Here is an 18,692-nt window from a genome sequence, read left to right on the forward strand (position 1 = left end):
ATCTTGAGAACCACCATGTATGGAACATTCATTACGTCCTGGCAGGCACTGTGCAAAGAACTCCTCAAGGAAAGCAACATTTTAATTCTTACAGCACAATAGTGTGTCATTTTTATCTCCATTTTGTGGATGAAGAAACTGAGACTGAGGTGAATTAACTTGTCTAAAGTCACAGAGTTTGTTAGCTGAAGAACTGAGATCCAAGCCCAGTGTCTGAAGCACAGTGCTCAACAGGCTTACCAGAGAGAGAAATGTTAAGGATTCAAGGTTAAGGATTGAAGGGAGCCACTTTCTCCATGCACTAGAGCTGACCTTCTCTGACCTTCAGCACTTTTTAGCAAAGCAGGCCAGGTGTGGCAGACAAAACAGCAGGCCTGGCACCTGGAAGCCCAGGGTTGTCCTGGTTCTACCATGAGCAAACCTGCTTGCATCATGTAACCTGTCCAAGCCTTGCTCTTCACAGATGTGAAAGGAGGCGGCTACACTAGAATATCCTTCAGATCTAAAACTGCACGTCCAGGAGCACACACATATAGAAACCATTTTTCCTGGATGGTAAAGTAGAAAAAAGTCTAATGTAAGCCACAGTGTACAACTGAGCCCACTTTACAGAGAAAAGTCCTGACAGACGGCAACACCAGCAGTCATCTTCCAATGCAATTGCACTAATGACCTCCAGGTGCCAGTGGTCCATTTCTGGTCATCCTAACTGAGCGATCAGCAGCATCTGCTCTGCGAAGCCTCTTCTTCACTTGACTTCAGGATCTAGTCTCTTCTATATTTCCCTCTACCCCACTGTGCTGCTACTTCTAATTCTGCTTTGCTGCTTCATCCTCGCCTCCTCAATCAACGCAGTGCCTCAGAGTTGAGTCCTAGACCCCTTTGTCTACACTAATTCTCAGGGTGTTCTCATCTGGGTTCATGGATTTAAATGCAATCTGCATGCTGCTATCAAATATCCATCCTGGAACTCCAGACGTGTATATTCAGCTGCCCACTTGACATCTCTACCGAGATATCTAGTGGGCATTTCATGCCCCCAAATGAGCTTCCGATTCCCACCTAATTCTGCCCTTAGTAAAGACATTCTACAGTAAATGGACACTATACTCATCTAGGTGTTCAGGCCAGGGTCTCTCTGACTCCCACCTTACTGAGGGTTAAAGCCAAAGTCTTGTAATACTTACAAGTCCTTCCAGGTTCTTATCACAACTCATTTCCAATCATTTCTCTGCCCTTATCTCCAATTAGTCTTCCCCATTCCAGCCACTCCAGCCAGCCCTGGCTTGGGCAATTACTATCCACTCTGCTTGGAACACCTCCCTGCATAACCCACAGGCTCGCTTCCTCACCTCTCTCAGGTATTTGCTCAAATATCACTTTACCTGATGATCTAAATTGTAACCTTTCCCTCAAAGCACACTCTTCTTCCTCTCTCCCCTGCTTTATGTCTCTCCATAAAATTTTACCATCTGATGTATTTATATTATTTTCATGTATTTCCTTACTGCCTATATTCTCCAGCTAGAATGTAAGCTCCAAGGAGGGAGGAAGGTTTACTGTCTTGCTTATTGATGTATCTCTAACACCTAAACTATTGCCTAGAACAGAGCAGGCACTTTTTGTGGAAAAAAAAATATTTACTCTATAATGTTGTATACATAGCTTGTGAAGAGTAGAAGAACAGATCAGCCTCCAAATAAGCTACTTTAACGTAAGGATTATTTTGAGCTGAAGATAAATGAGATTTCCAGTTACCACATGAAAATAGTCAGAATACAGAATTTTTAACAACAACAACAACAACAAAGTATACAAGAAACAGGAAAATATGGTCATCCGCCCTTCTCTCTTCCAGGAAGGACAGAAGTTAATCACCAAGGCAGTCTAGACCCCCATCAGCTCAGAGAACTCTATACGGCACTGGAGAACTCTATGTAATTATCCGCTAAAACAAGCCCTTACCTTCCATTAGTTTCCTTATACATTGATCTTCTCACAGTCTGCCAACCCTAGGATCCCCAGGTCCTTTTCCTTTGTCTTATCACTTGTCTAGAAATTCACTGTTCTCTTGTGAAAATGCTATATAAAACCTCTTCAGTGTCTCATCTGAGTCCTCCCACAGGTATGCATGATGCACATGTTAATAAACCTCTGTCTGCTTTTCTCTTGCTGATCTGTCTTTTGTCAATTTAATTTATAGGGCTCAGCTGGAAAACCTAGAACAGCAGCGGAAAGCAGGGTTTTTTCCTCCCTCTATATTTGGGCACACCAGAGCACACACAATAGCCATTTCTCTGTGAGAGGGAGGAAAATGATGAAATACCATCTCAGACACTAGTTTCTTTTCCTCTCATCTAAAAACAGGGCCCAGTTAGGATTTAAGGAGAAGTATATATTGTGGTTGTCTCATTTAAACTTCACAGTCCCAAAAAAGAAAGAGGAACATGACATCTTTAAGGTAACTTTTTAAAAGTATTTGAATTAGGATTAGTATTTTGTTTCTATCATATATAAATTAATTTTTAACATATACACTTTTTACATATATGTTAAGTTGGAGAATCAATCATGCCAGGATTTCTATGATAATCTTGAAACTGTCTTTACATATCAACAGCCTATTTTATTTATTTTAATCTATAGCAGATTGCACTGATAATTCTTTTTTTTTTTTTTTTTGGTTTTTCAAATTTTAAATCTTTCAGCCATCATGATTCTGCAATGGCAAATGATGTCATCAAGTAAAAAAAGTCAAAGGTCAGACACTAGCATGCTGCTGCTGCTGCTGCTGCTAAGTCACATCAGTCATGTCCAACTCTGTGCGACCTCATAGACGGCAGCCCACCAGGCTCCCCCATCCCTGGGATTCTCCAGGCAAGAACACTGGAGTGGGTTGCCATTTCCTTCTTCAATCCATGAAAGTGAAAAGTCAAAGTGAAGTCACTCAGTTGTGTCCAACTCTTTGCGACCCCATGGACTGCAGCCCACCAGGCTCCTCCATCCATGGGATTTTCCAGGCGAGAGTACTGGAGTGGGGTAGACACTAGCATGAAAGAGCCTAAAGATCTAGGTCATAGGTTCACTGCTTTACTAGCTAATTTCATTAACTTATTTAACTTCCCTGATTCTTGGTTTGCTCATCTGTGAAAGGATGTTAGCCATCTAGTAAGATTTGTGGGAGGATCAATGAGATAATCCATGTAAAACACTTAGCACAGTGCTAGGCAAAGAGGAAGATCTCAATTATTATTATACTTTATCTGAAGACTTTGGCTCTTAAAATTCGAAGGGCTTATAGATCCCAAACTCTCCCCCAGCCACCCATCACTCTATCTCAATGCCTTACTTTATTTTCTTGGTACATTTACCACTACCGGAAATTATCCTATTTGTTTATTGGGCTTACACTTGCCTCGCCACACCAGAACATAACCCCCCAAAATCAGGGGCTTTATCTTGTCAACTGAGCCTAGAGCAGTGTGCCTGGCACACAGTGGTGCTGAAATCAGCATCAGTTGAATAAATGAATATCACCTGCCCATCCATAAACATAATACCACAGAGTGCCCAGGCTAGGAATGAAAAGAAAGCGAAGTAAGATAGAGAAAGCTGTGCCATTTTGAATAGGGTGGCCAGCAAAGGCTTCTGAAATGCTGACACTGAAGCAAAGAAGAGCAGTTTCGATGACAGTGGGTCAGACAGTGTGACTGGGGTGAGATTCAGGCATGAACAGGATGTAAGACGCTGCGGGGTGGCAAGATTGGGTATTAAAGAAGCTGAGAGTGGGGCCCCTGCACTTACTACCCTTTGTCTGGACCTCAGCTAACAAAATACTTTGGTGTCTGCCAAAAAAAAGTTTTCCTTTATTCATGAAGCTTTTATAGCAGTCCTGACGTCTCCCTCCTCTGCCCCTTGGGCCTTTCGTCCTTTCTTCAACTACAGCACTTCCAGCACTTCTGTGGAATTGTAAGTTTCCCATCTTACCTGCCTCTTGTCCCCTCCAGTGAGCTCCTTGAGGGCAGAGACCCCACAGGGTACCCAACAGATAAGGAAAGAAGAGAGCTTCTGGCTGATGCTTCTCCCTGTGGATACCCTTCTGCTATAAAGACCAAGTTTCTTCCATTTAAAACAAGGCTTGCAGGAGTGATGCCATTCCCTGAAAAATGGCAGAGCAGGAAGCTCGAGGGATCATCCCGCCACTCAGGCAACCACTGAGGTGGAAGAAGTGGTGGGAATCAACTATTTGGGAACCTAGAATCTAACTGGACTCTTACAGCAACCTGGGGAGTGCCTGATGAAGAAAGAGGCTGCTCATCTTTCTTAAGCAAGCAGTGTGGGTAAACCAGCTCCCACCCTCCATTCCTCAGCTCCATCACAGCTGTGCGGGGAGCAGTTCACATTCCTGGAGTGGCTGACTGGTGCCAGGATGGGCAGCGGGGACCTCGTCCTCTAAAAATTTGGGGTTGTGCACTCTGGTTGATCTGGTGGTGCTTGAGGCACTGACACAGACAGTTGCCCTGGTTTTAGCCCTCTCAGTGGCAGCAGCTTCACTGATGGCATCCAGTGGAAAATTTCAGAAGACCAAAAAAAAAAAATCCCTCCTGGGATTTCCCTGGCAGTCCAGTGACTAAAACTCTATTCTTTCACTGCAGGGGGCACAGATTTAATCCCTGGTTGGGGAACTAAGATCCCACATGCTGCATGGTGCGGGAGAAAAAAAAACAAAAAAAACCCCTTATTTTTGGAGCTAGACATTTAAATATATCTTTGTCAGGCCACTGGCTGACCTCCAAGATAAGGGAACAGAAACTTCAGTGACCAGATACAACAAGAAATGCATATTTGCAACAACCACTGTGGAAATGTCACAAATAGCAGCGGCCCTCAACACCACCAACAAAAAGATCAACAATCCCTGAAGAGTGGAGAATGAGATTTCCAGTTACCACATGATAATAGTCAGAACATAGAATTTTTAACAACAAAAAAATACAAACTATACAAGAAACAGGAAAATTTCTGTTCTGGTCATTCACAGGAAAAGAAAAAGAAATAGAATGCATCAGAAGCCATCCCCAAGGAAACCTAGACATTGGAATTACTCGTCAAAGATGTTACATCAACTGTGTTAAACCTGTTCAATAAGCTAAAAGAAATGAACAAATAATCAATAGAAATAATAGAACAGTCTTTTGGACTCTGTGGGAGAGGGAGAGGGTGGGATGATTTGGGAGAATGGCATTGAAACATGTATAATACCATATATGAAATGAGAAAAAAAAAAGAAGGTTTCTTTGATTTGAAAAAAAAAAGAAAAGAAAGAAAAATGTGATATGAGCAAAAAGAATATTGACCAAAAAATAAAAATTATAAAAAGAAAATAAATTCTGGAAGTTAAAAGTATAATGACTGAGATGAAAAATGAGCTGGAGATGTTCAGCATCAAATCTGAACAAGCAGAAAAAAGAATCAGCAAGCTTGAAGATAGGAAAAATCAAAATTAACAAATCTGAGCAGCAGAAAGAAGGAAGAAAAGTGAACAGAATCTAAGTGAGGTTCGTATGTAGGAGACTTACTGTATATACTGCAAGAAGCTCAACAAACTCCAAGAAAGATAAAGCCAGAGGTCCACATGGAGACAAATTATAGGCAAAATGTCAAAACCCAAAGAAAGAGAAAAATTTTAAAGCGTAGAGAAGTGACTCTTCAAATACATGGGAGTGTCAATAAATTTATAGCTGCTTTGTCATCAGAAGCCATGGAAACCAGAAGACAGTGGAATAACATTTAAAGTCCTGAAAGAAAAAAGTTAACCAATAATTCTATGTCCAACAAAACTATCCTTCAAGAATGAAAGAGAAATTAAAATTAATGTCTATATAAATGAAAGATAAAGGAGTTCATTGCCAGCAAGAGCTTCCCTGAGAAATGATAAAAGAAGGCTAAAATGAAAAGAAACTAAAGCCATAGGAAGAAATAAAGAACACTGGTAAAGGTAACCACGCAGGTAAATATAAAAACAAGCATTACTGTACTTTTAATTTATAACTTCTCTTTTTTCCTATATTACTTATAAGGCAGATACACAAGATAAATCTTGTTTGGGGGCACGCAGTGTATGGTGGGGTAAATCTGACAGTGTTAGTCACTCAGTTGTGTCCAATTCTTTGTAACCCCATGGACTATAGCCCACCAGGTTCCTCTGTCCATGCAATTCTCCAGGCAAAAATACTGGAAAGGGTAGCCATTCCTTTTCCTAGGGGATCTTTCCCACCCAGGGATTGAACCTGGGTCTCCTGCATTGCAGGCAGATTCTTTACTGTCTGAGCCACCACAGAAGCCCATCCATGGCAATGACAATATAAAGGAGGAGGAACAGAAATGGAGTGTATACTACTGAAACTAAGTTGGTATTAGTCAAACTAGATTATTATACGTTTTCTTTTGATTTGAATGCTAATTTTAAAATAAAGTTTATAAGAAGTATGGTGTCATGGTGGAAAAACTATGAAATCAAATAAGAAAAAAGGCTGAAATTGCCTCACATCACACCAGCTTTATCCTGATTGAGTTGAAAATTTTTTTAATATTTCCTAGATATTTAGATATTTTCTAGAAGAGTCAGACTATAGAGGGGAGCATTTCAGACAGGGGGAATAATATGAGTGGCAGAGAAGTTTTTTTTTTTTTTTTTTCCCCTTTTTCTGAAAGAGGTTCTCCTTTGCTTAACAAGATTTTTCAGAGTACTTTGGATATCAAAGACACTAGAGTATAAGAATTAAGAAACAGACTCTGAGCTAACCTATCCAGATTTTAATCTGGACCTATCATTTACTTTCTGTGTAATTTTGGACAATCTTTCAATACCTCAGTTTCTTTATCTGTAAAATGGGAATAATAATAGTACCTACTTCATGAGGTTGTTGTGAGGAATAAATGTTAATACACATAAAGCACTTAGAAGAGACTCTGGAATATAGGTAAAGCCTAACAAATATTATTTCTTCTTATAATCATACAATCATCTAAAAATCCCCTGAGAGGTTCCAGCAAGTTCTACAACTGTAGCAATAAATAAAATGTAAAATTCTTTACCTTATTTCACAGTCTAATCAATCAATCCATTTCCTTTCAGATGCAGATAATTCTTAGATCTAAGATTCAGAACAAGTGTAAAGAGTCAGACACAACTGAGTGAGTGAGCTGACTGAAAGCCTATCAATATTTTGGTAGTGCTTATTTAAAAAAAAAAAAAGTCTTCCACCCGCCATCAGCTCTACAAGGATCAAGTCACTAGCCACTGCAGTGGCTGACCTTTAACACACCCTGAAAGGAGTTCAGGGCAGAGATCAGCAACGAAGCACTCTGTGCTCTGGGAAAACTGAAAGAAGAGACCTTTAAACCGTTAGGTATTTTTAGGAGAAACTTTTTATAAACCTGGATTCTTTCACCTTCCCATACTTAGAAAAGTACTAAAACCATAAACTAAGATGTCTGTTCCTCCTCCTATCAACAACCTTGTAACAAGATATGTGCTTTATGTAGCCCTTCACCGAAATCACATTTATAGTGACCACCCACATATGCACCGAGCAGTTCCTCAGAGCTATCTGAGAGGTTGTCTCCTCAGCTGCAGTTCCCTGGAAGTCCCCAAATGAGACTCACAGCTCTCACACTGGGCATTTTTATTTCAGTAAACAGAGTAATAATGCAGTTAGTTCTAAAAGCTTTCTTCTAAACCAGCATTACAGCATTTGTGTCTTTCTGTCATTGCCATTTCCACAGGATATACAACAGGATATAAACTGCCATGCGGCTATCTAGAAAGCTAAGATGGTTAGCCATGTGAGATTTATTCACTCCTTTAGTCATCCATTCAATAGACACTGAGTACCATTAATGTGCCAAGTACTGGGAAACAGGATTAAACAAAACAGACAGAAACCTAAGTTGACTTTCTGACAGGTAACCACACATAGGGAGGCGGCTGTTCAGGGATGCATGGGACCTGGGCAGGCAGGAACGGGGTTACTGTTCTTATCTTGCTTCCTTTCTGACCCCTCTGATTTGGAACTATATTATATCACATTGTATTCAACTCAAGACTCCTGACCCAGAGGTAAAAACCATGCAAGTGAATTCCTTAAGTCCCTGCTACTTCTCACCACCATCACCCAGTCACCCAGCCCAGAAACCGAGGAACCAAAAATGACTCCGTCTCTTGGTCATCTCCAAAGACAAATACTGTAATCACACAAGAGCCACACTAGTAAAGATGAGTTGAGAGCTCTGTATCTAGATGACCTTTTTTCAAAAAGGATCTCCATCTTCTCAGGGTGATTTAACTAGATTCCTGTCCGAGGCAGAAACGAAACCACTGTCCTCCAAAACCTGGCTTCCCAATTTGAGTCTTGGTTTGGACAAGTCATTCAACCTCTCTGACGGTTTCCTCAACTGTTAAATGGGGACAGTAATGCACATCTACAGGCTATGGTGATGAGTTAAAGACGTGAAAAGTGCTTAGAACACCTAACACGTATGAAGCACTCAACACACACTGAAAAACATGAACCTCCCAACATTCCTTTCAGTGGTTCATTTTATCTGGAGAGGATCACATCTGTGAAAAGTACAACCCAACAGATGAGTGCATAATTATCACAGCACACCAAGCAGAGAGGTGGATTTGGAGGGTGGGAGAGGCAAGTCTCAGGCCACAGTTAAGGGCCTGGGCTGGTTGCAAGATTTGGCTTTTCCAAGAGCTTGGAACCCTATCAACTGGCACTTTCTGCAAAATTTCCCAGGAAGACTCTGCCTCCCACACCCGTCACCCCACCCCCAACTTCCACTTGTTTTCCTTTAAAACTGATTCAACTGACACAGTCGGGAAAGGAGAGGGTGGGATGAATTAAGAGAACAGCATGGAAACATATACATTACCATGGGAGTCCTGGGTTTATTCCCTGGGTTGGGAAGATGCCCTGGACAAAGGAATGGCTACCCACTCCAGTATTCTTGCTTGGAGAATTCCATGGACAGAGGAGGCTGATGAACTACCATCCATGGGCTCATAAAGAGTTGGACACGACTGAGCTACTGACACACACATATACATTACCACAGATAAAATAGATAGCCAATGGGAATTTGATGTGTGACACAGGGAGCTCAACCCAGTGCTCTGTGACAACTTAGAGGGTTGGGGTGGAGTGGGAGATGGGAGCGGGGTACAGGAGGGAGGGGACACACACACACATATATATAAACCTGTGGCTGATTCATGCTGATGTATGGCAGAGGCCAACACAATATTGCAGAGCAACTGTCCTCTGATTAAAAAATAAAAGAAAAAAATGATTTACCTAAGGAAGTATGGGCCTCGAGGCCAGGGCCTAATGTGGCTAACAGGGCCCTGGCCTGGTGCTTCCTATACAGAATCCCCCAAACCCTGTGTCAAAGGAGACCCATCAGGAGAAGCACACTGCCAGCCCTTCTCACAGCTCATCACCGTTGGAAAACTCTCCCTGCAGCTTGGCTCTCCTCTCTCCATCTGCATTCGGAGAAGTACACTGACCCTGCCCTGGAGAGGATGTTTCAGGGGATCACTGAGGGGCCGCTGGTATTCCTTTCACAGCACGTGGTTCTTTCTCCCTGAAGACCCCTCTCCCCAAGTGGTCAGAAGCCTGCATTTCAGCAGCACATCATGCTTCACCCTGAGGCTGACGGCTCTGGGTGAAAACAAGCCAGGGCTGCAGGACAACTCAACAGACATCCAGGGGCCTCGAGGGCATTTTGCAAAGGGAAATAAGTCCAACAGGGAAAGACAAACACTGCATATTCTCACTGATAGATGGAGTCTTTTTTTTTTTTTTGCCACACTGCATGGCTTCTGGGATCTTATTTTCCCAACCTGTGTGGAATCTTAAAAAGCCAAACTCATAGAAATAGAGTAGCATGGAGGTTGCCAGAGGCTGAGAGGCTGGGAAACTGGATAATGATTTCCACTGGCTATCTATAGCCAATTCCCATTGGCTACCTATTTTAACTGTGGTAGTGTGTATGTGTTAGTCAGTCGCTCAGTCCTGTCCAGCTCTTTACAACCCCATGGACTGCAGCTCGCCAGGCTTCTCTGTCCATGGACTTCTCCAGGCAATTGTTGGTCAAAGTGTACAAAGTGTACTTCCAGCTATAAGTTAAGGATCTAAGGTACAGCACGATGACTTAAAATTAACAGTATATTGTATTACAGACTTGAAAGTTGTTAAGAGGGTCAATCTTAAATGTTATCACCACACCAAAAAAGGGTAATTATGAGCGGGGATGGAAGCACTAACTAACCTTATTTGGGCCATCGTTTTGCTATATATATAATACATATAGCACACTGTACACCTTAAACTTATATATGTCAATAATATCTCAATAAAGCTAGAAAAAAGTACCAAGACCTGTGGTTTCTCCCCAGCTGCCTGTCCCACTGAAGTCTAGAAACGTTTTCTTTTTGACATTTTAAAATAAAATTCAAGAAGTCAGTTTCCTTGCTGTGACTACAGAAATGCTGACTATTTGGATGATTATTCCTCTTTCTTATCTGATGACATCTCTGTGAGGATAGGGGCTGCAGCTCAATCAACTCTGCATTCCTAGCACTGAATACAGAAACTAGCCTAAGAAAAGGCTGTTGAATAAATACATAAGTAAATTCTATCTTTATAGCATCTACTGACATCTAAGAATTCCAAATTAGAAGTTATAAAATTTACATATAAAATGTATGACAGATATCTTAAGAACAAATAAGCTGCAAAATCAATTATGCACTACATACTACACAGAATTTGATGAAAATTAGCACTCTCTTCAAATAAAAAAAATGTACTGTAAAACAAGCTTTGTTATTCATTGGTATGAACACAGAACCAATCATTCTGGCCTTCACTATTATAGAATGCTTATATTTTCCAGTTTATAAGGTGGGAAAAACAACAGTTACCTCATTGAATTTTTGTGAGGATTAAATGAGTTAATACATGAATAGTACCTGGGATAGTGCTTGGCAGACATTGACCACTTAAGAAATGTTAGCTATTATTATGGCTGTCACCATTATCAGGCACTGTCCTGGATAAGACTATTACCCAAGTTAGAGAGAAGTTCATTTAGTTAATCTGCCTAGAAAAGTATTAATAGAAGCAAGATGCACATATAGTCTATCCCCTTGACAACAAAATTTGCCCTCAGAGCTTTAGATATCTTCTAAAAGCCATTAATGGATTCTCATCATGTAAAAATTGCCTATAAATTGTTTGTTTCTTAGAATGTGATGGTACCTTGAAGCAAAAATAGATACTTAGCAGACCCTAAATGAAGCCCAAAAGAAGTGAATTAGCAGCCTCACTCAAAGGTTCTTTAAAAAAAAAATTCAGAAAGCAATTTTTACCTTCTCTTCAGGCCAGATGATGATGGTCCTGATTCAGAAAGGTCTGGGGCACTTTTATCTGATATGGGCCTGTGTGTATGTGAGAACTTCAGATGACTACTGTTTGGGTCAAAAATAGTCACTGAGAAACAAAAACTGAAATACCACTGAGAATCAGAAAGCAGAAGTATTTTCAAAGTTGTTCCATTTGCCCTCTCCCGCTGTGGGCGTTTCCCTGCTTCTTAGAACACCATCCTTCAGTGAGCAGTTCCCAAAGTGTTCCGCAGGCCACCAGTCCCCAATGTGCGGGACCATGCGAGGGCCCCGAGGTCAAGTTTGGGAAATATATACTATTTTCTTCTCCAGAGAGTCACAATGCCCACCAACATATCAGAGGTCTTGAGCTTCTTCCAGGAAAGAACTCGGCTAGTTGCGCTTTACCCACTGGTTGAGAATGTAAACTAAAAATGCTGCTGCCAATCCAATTCTGTGAGGATCCAGCCAGTAGCCACTGCGGTCACTCACCCACGATGGGCCTGAGGGGAATTCAGGACAGAGAAAAAGAGCATAGTCCAAGCAGGCTTCCCTGGTGGCTCAGTGGTAAAAGAATCCACCTGCCAAGGCAGGAGATGCAGGTTCGATCCCTGGGTTGGGAAAATCCCCTGGAGAAGGAAATAACAACCCACTCCAGCATTCTGGCCTGGAAAATCTCATGGACAGAGGAGCCTGGTGGGCTACAGTTCATTGAGTAGCGAGAAACGGACATGACTTACGTGACTAAACCACCACCACCGTATTTCAAGTACTTACTGGTCCCGAGGAAGCTAAGATACATATCTAAGGAGAAATCTCAATGACCCCAGATTCCCCAATCTTCCCATAGAGAAGCATTTAACTTGAGATGCTGTTCTTTGCAATTAGCAGTAATCTTTTTATGTCTGACCACATTTTTTTCCCCCCCCCCAGCAAAAATGTCATATATACTCTGGCTCCCCCCTTACTGCTTCAGAGCTGCTTCTCAGAGCTATCTGAAAGGTTGTCTTCCAGGCTACAGCCCTCGGTTAAGGTCCTCAAATAAAACTTCTTGTGCATTTTTCTTTTAGTCAACAAGAAATCAGCCACATATACCCTTTTACCAAAATAAATAAATAAATATATATATATATATACCAGAATTTTCACTTTGGATACTGAAATAGCCTAAAATTAATCACTTCTTTCCATTTAGGAATGACAGTGAGCTCATTACCTGGCCTGGCAAAGTCAACACTTAAAAGTAGATAGGAAAGAACCTTAACCTTATGCATTCTCACGGCCCCTCAACCAGTGCATGCTTTCATGACCAGAATCAAGTCAAAAAGAAACTATCCTCAGGATCCATATGAGGTATATCCCAAACCCAGGAAGGCAACCATAAATTCTAGGAATGGTCCACATAGAGCATCATTTCAGAAAATTTTGAGAATAAAAGAAAAGAAGAAGATGTAAGAGCAATCCAATCAACAAAAGAAATTTAATTGTCCTCCTATTTAAGTCCAGGAGAAGAATGCAAGGGCATCACAATCTAATCAGAACATGTCCAAAGTCTTTAGGAAGAAACTCACTGAGGTCAGTTTAACTCAGCCCCAACCAGAGAGGAATGCTCAAGGGGTTCCTTGTCAAACTATCTCCAAAGACCCCAATCTCTAGAACATTATCTTAAATCTACAACTGGAAAAAATTTTCCAGAATCCTGAATAGCTGTTTGCAATACAGCTTTTTCCTAGCACGTGAAACCGCACAGAAAATTAGGGGTACTGGAAGCATCTTGCCTCCCACCCTCAGGTCACTGTAACAGTCACTCGACCATTGGTCTCCCTGATGACCAAACTTACTAAAAAGGCACAGCATCAGCAGAGAGGAAAGTGACGTTTCTAAAATAACTAAGAATAAAAGCATCCTGGGTTATGTAACTCTTTGTTTCCCAGGATTCAAAGGTGTTCAAGATGCTTGAGACTGAGAACCCCCTAAGTGGGGGAGGAAAGGTGTGGGGAAGGTTTTACTTGAATAGATCTACAGAAAAGCCTTATCTCATAGGCTCTGCAGCTGAACAGAAAGTCACCTAAAATTGCCACCATTTTGCTCCATCACTGTCCAACAGAACTTTCTGCAATGAAGAAAGTGTTCTGTATAAGCACTGTTCAGTATGGTAGCCACTAGCCACATAATAGCTACTCCACCCTTGAACTGTGGCTAGTACAACTGAAGAACTAAAATCTCAATTTTAGTTAATTTTAACTTAGATAACCACTAAGCCATGTGGCCCATGACTTCTGGACTAAATAGTACAACTAGCTAATATAGTCAAAGTTCCTTCAACATGAATTCCACAAAAAGAGAGGTGGTCAGGGATCAAGGGAGGTTCTTCCTAGGTTCTGGGAAATGGATTATTTTACTTATCAAAGGAAGAAGGGAACAATCGAGTTCAGTATCTCATGAATCTTCATGTACACCACTAACTTGGCTAAGGGTGAGCATTATTCCCATTATGACTAAAGGAGAAACTGAGATACAAATCAATTAATTGATATAATCAGTAATTGCTATTAGCAGAATCTCTACATGTCCAAAGGGTTTTATATGTGATTTTTACAACAATCTTCCAAGAGACACATTACTGTCTTTCTTTTACAAATGTGGAAACTGAAGCTCAAGGAGGTTAAGTGGCTTAGGAAATGCCACTTAGGTGGAGCTAAGAATTGAACTTCAAGACTACCCCGCCCCCCAAAAAATACACGTGTGGTCTTTACCAAAAGTGACTTTTCATTTCTAGATTTAATCAAGTATTTTTTTGAGCATCATATACACAATACCATGCCGAGTGCTTGGTGAACAGGTGATACGAAGGTAAACAAGGAAAACCAGCACACTGAGCTTGAGAGTCACGTGGGCTTGTTAGTCTTCTCTACAAAGTACAGTAATTATTCAATTACTCACAGTTAGCAACGTCAGCCCAGAATATAACATAAGCTAATATTTTTAGTACTTCAAACACATACAGAGCCAAAAACAAAAGTGACAAGAGAAAAAAGTGAAGAAGTTAGACTTCATCAAAATTTAAAACTTTGGGAATCAAAGTAAAAACAGCCCTCAGCAACAGAGTAAAAAGACAAGATGGGAGAAAATAATTGCAAATCACACAGCTGACAAGGGACTTGGATCTGAACTGTATTTTTTAAAAACTCTTTCAACTCAACAATCAGAAGACAATCTATACACATTTTATGTTGACATATGCTTACATTTCTAGGAGTAGAATGCTGGACCATATGGTCATTCTGTGTTTAGCATTTTGAGGAGGTAGCAAACTGTATTCCCAAGTGGCTGCACCATTTTACAAGCTCACTAGCAATATATGGAGACTCAAATTTCCCCACAACCTCATCAACACTTGTTATTGTCTGTCTTTTTCATTTTAGCCGTTCTCGTTGGTGTGGAATGGCACCTCATTACAGTTCAATTTGCATTTCACTAAAGACTAGTGATGCTGAATATCTTTTCATGTGTTTACTGGCCATCTGTGTATCTTCTTTGGAGAAATGCTTATTCAAATCCTTTGCCTGTTGTTGTTGTTGCTGTTTTTCAGGGACAGGGGGACTGGGGAAAGGAAAATCAATCCATTTCATTGAGGAGCTCCAAGGAAGGATCCAAGGTTTGGGAAGACAATGAGATCCAGGTCTCGCCAGGATCTCTCCAACCTCACAGTCACTGAAAGTCTTGTCTGTTTTAAAATGGGTTGATTTTATTGTGAAGTTGTAATAGTTTCATATATATTCTGGATACAGTTTCCCTATCAGATACACAATTTGAAAATATTTTTTTCCTATTTTGAATCTGCCCTTCTATGAATCAAGTCAGGTTCTCCAGCAAACAGCCCCATTCCTTGCTCAGGAAGGAACATATCATCTGAAAACATAAAGGACAACATTTTTTAAAGGGCATTTCACTTTCTAATGTGGAGCAGTTGAGAAACCCTCTCAATCCACAGCACAGAAGGGTCACTAATGACTTGAAAATAATTATGAAGCAGGAAGATGGAGCAGACTGGGAAAGAAATGTTAGGGCTGAGCTAGTGAGTCACAGATTTTAAAAGTGAAAAATACTGCTCATCTTTTTCCTTCCTCTGTTTTGTTTTAAAATCTCTCTTTGTCACTATTTTTCTAAAAGGGCCTACATGCTTCATAATCATCAGAATGTGAGCCACACAGGGCAACAATCTGGAGAACCTGACTTGAGCCACAAAAAAAGCAGAAATGTGTTAGTTATGAGCCATGTTACCCAAGACCAGAAGGTCCATGGAGGAGTACATAAACACTTGTGCACAAGTGCAGGTAGCTCGAATCCCGACCCCTGGATCTGCCTCCTACACAGCTGTCATCACTATGAACCTGCCAAAACCAAACACAGCTGGAGAGAGAGGACATCCAGATGGACAGGTACTAGATATGCAAACATCTCTCTCAACAGACAGACAGACACAAGTTTCTTGGGAAAGAAAACAAGAAAGGGAAGAAACAAGATTCAAAGCAGTCCCACAGGGTGAATACTGGGGAAAACCCAACAAGATCAACATGGTACATTTCCAGCAGATGCCAGCTGTTAGTGTTAACATTAATATTAAATAACAACATTAACTTTAAAGTTCTGAATTTATGTTTAAAACAGTAATTACATAAAAAGAGACTAATGGAAAACTGGCTTGTGTAAAATCCACAGGAGGAAAAAAAGTTGAGAGTTTTGGTTGCCCACAAGCTTCACATGTGCCAACAGAGCAATGCAGCTGCTAAATTACTATCCCCACAAGGCTGTCAGCATCAAAGGAACTGATAGGTTCAGTAAACTCTACCAGACAGGCCATGTCTGATGTGTAGGCTTGGTGTGGGCACAGAAGATACGGATAATCTGAAGCATATCTAGCAAGGAGTGACCAGGATAGCCATAGGTCTGGAATCCAAATTAAATACAAAATAGCTGATGGAACAGGACGTGTGTGGACCTGTAAATGTGGAAGTTTAAGGTAGCGACATTCAAATATCTGAAGAAATGCCAACAGAGGATGGCCCTACGTTATTGCGTGTTGCCAAAGGTGAAAATTGCAGGGGAATGCTATGCTCCATATGTGAAGTGATTTTCCTGTACTCGAAGTCATCCAAGAATTGATCTCATGGGCTTGAGAAGCTCTATTTTGTTGGACACGCTGGGCTACTGAACAGACGATTATGTGCCAGCAAGAGCAATCTAAGGATCCTGTGGTGGGTCCCAAAACTAAGGATCCCAAAGTTTTAAAGTCTCTTCCAGCACCAAGAACCTGCAGTCCTATGATTCTGATTATGACTGAAATTCATCACACTAGTAGACAAAGCCCAGTGCTTATCTCTCCTCCAGCTCATCTTTATGTTGTGAATGGTGAACATTTAAAAGTACTCTTGGTAGGCCTGGAAAAATTATTAAGTAACATCAGAGTCTCAAATATTAACTATTTTTGTTAAATACTTTTCCATTGTACTTAAACCCTATTGCTTATCTGCAAAAACGTAAATGAGATGATAAAACTGAATAAACTCTGAAGAACTCAAAGCAATATAAGGGATTTTTATTATGACTGATGGTGATCAGTAAACAGAGAAGCACCCAATAACTTTAAGAAAAAAGAAAACACTTTCATATGGAGCAGCAGTTTCTTCTTTTCTCTCAAGTATAAACTTCCAAGGCAGATCTAATTTTATCTTCATCTCAAAATTTCATAAACAGAGTGCCAGACTCTTGCATACACAATTTCAACAGAGTATCCACCACAAAATATTAGTAAGAGAACTTGGAGTCTGGGCTTTGCCTGCTGTCCTCAAAGAAGAATAAATGCAGGATCCAGGGAGAATGTAAGAGTGAAAGCTGGAGCACCTAAACTAACCACAAACCAAAGACACAGGCTAAAAGGCACAGCCTAAGCATAATCTACAAAAGGAAACAACAGATGAACTGGACTTCACCAAAATTAAAACCTTTTGTGTACTTGCCTGGCAGTCCAGTGTCAAGACTCCACACTTCTAATTCAGGGGGCATGGGTTCAATCCCTGGTCAGGGAACTAAGATCCCACAAGCCAAGGAGGCATGGCAAAAATTAAAATCCTTTGCTTTTCAAAAGTCACCATTAAGAAAATGAAAAGACAAGCCACAGATGCGAGAAAATATTTTAAAATCACATCTGAAAAGGGACTTGTATTAAGGATAAATAAAGAACTCTTACAACTCAATAAGAAGACAACCCAAGTAAAAAATGCAAAAAAAAAAAAAAACTGAACAAATATTTCACCAAAGAAGATATATGAATATCTAATCTAATAAGCACATATAAAGATGCTCAGAATCAACAGTCATTCAGTTCAGTTGCTCAGTCGTGTCCAACTCTTTGCGACCACATGAATTGCAGCACGCCAGGCCTCCCTGTCCATCACCAACTCCTGGAGTTCACTCAGACTCAAGTCCATCAAGTTGGTGATGCCATCCAGCCATCTCATCCTCTGTTGTCCCCTTCTCCTCCTGCCCCCAATCCCTCCCAGCATCAGAGTCTTTTCCAATGAGTCAACTCTTCGCATGAGGTGGCCAAAGTACTGGGGTTTCAGCTTTAGCATCATTCCTTCCAAAGAACACCCAGGACTGATCTCCTTCAGAATGGACTGGTTGGATCTCCTTGCAGTCCAAGGGACTCTCAAGAGTCTTCTCCAACACCACAGTTCAAAAGTATCATTAGGGAAATACAAATTAAAACCACAATGAGACATCCCTACACATCCACTACCACGGCTACAACTGAAAAGACAGTTTCAAATTTGTAGGGCAACAGAACCCGTCTCATACTCCAGTAGTGTGAAAGTAAAATGATAAGCCACTTTGGAAAACAATTTAGCAGTTTCTTAAAAGGTTAAACATACATCTACCATATGTACCAGAAATTTCACTCTCAGCTATCTACCAATGAATAATGAAAACGTTCGTCCATATAAGCACACACACACAAATGATCATAGCAGAGACAACACAGATGTCAAAGAAGTGAATAAAGGTAGTATATCCCTACAGTGAAATATTCAGCAATAAAAAGGAAGGTAATATGTATATCAATACATATTACAACATGAATGAATCTCAAAATCATTATGCTAATTGGGGGGAAAAAAAAAACAGACCCAAAAGACCATACGTTGAATGATTTCATTTATGTGAAATTTCCAGA

General features: G+C 40.7%; 1 protein-coding gene across 11 annotated transcripts in view; it reads right to left on the reverse strand.

Moving 5' to 3' along the window:
- Positions 1-18,692, reverse strand: part of TMCC3 (transmembrane and coiled-coil domain family 3) — a 288,800-nt gene that overhangs the window by 223,950 nt on the left and 46,158 nt on the right. Inside the window, exon 1 of one of the 11 annotated variants that reach the window (XM_086399092.1) lies at positions 11,444-11,501. The exons of 6 other annotated variants lie outside the window; for them this stretch is intronic. The gene's annotated coding sequence lies outside the window, so the exon portion shown is untranslated. Of the gene's footprint in view, positions 1-1,965; positions 2,185-11,443; positions 11,502-18,692 lie in introns of those variants that run through there. 4 more of the 11 variants (XM_086399094.1, XM_086399102.1, XM_086399090.1 and 1 more) reach the window with 4 other exon arrangements.

Source organism: Bos grunniens, chromosome 5 (genome assembly GCF_055505025.1).
Source record: "Bos grunniens cultivar Pamir isolate PY7600 chromosome 5, Bosgru_T2T1.0, whole genome shotgun sequence".
Classification (NCBI taxonomy): domain Eukaryota; kingdom Metazoa; phylum Chordata; class Mammalia; order Artiodactyla; family Bovidae; genus Bos; species Bos grunniens.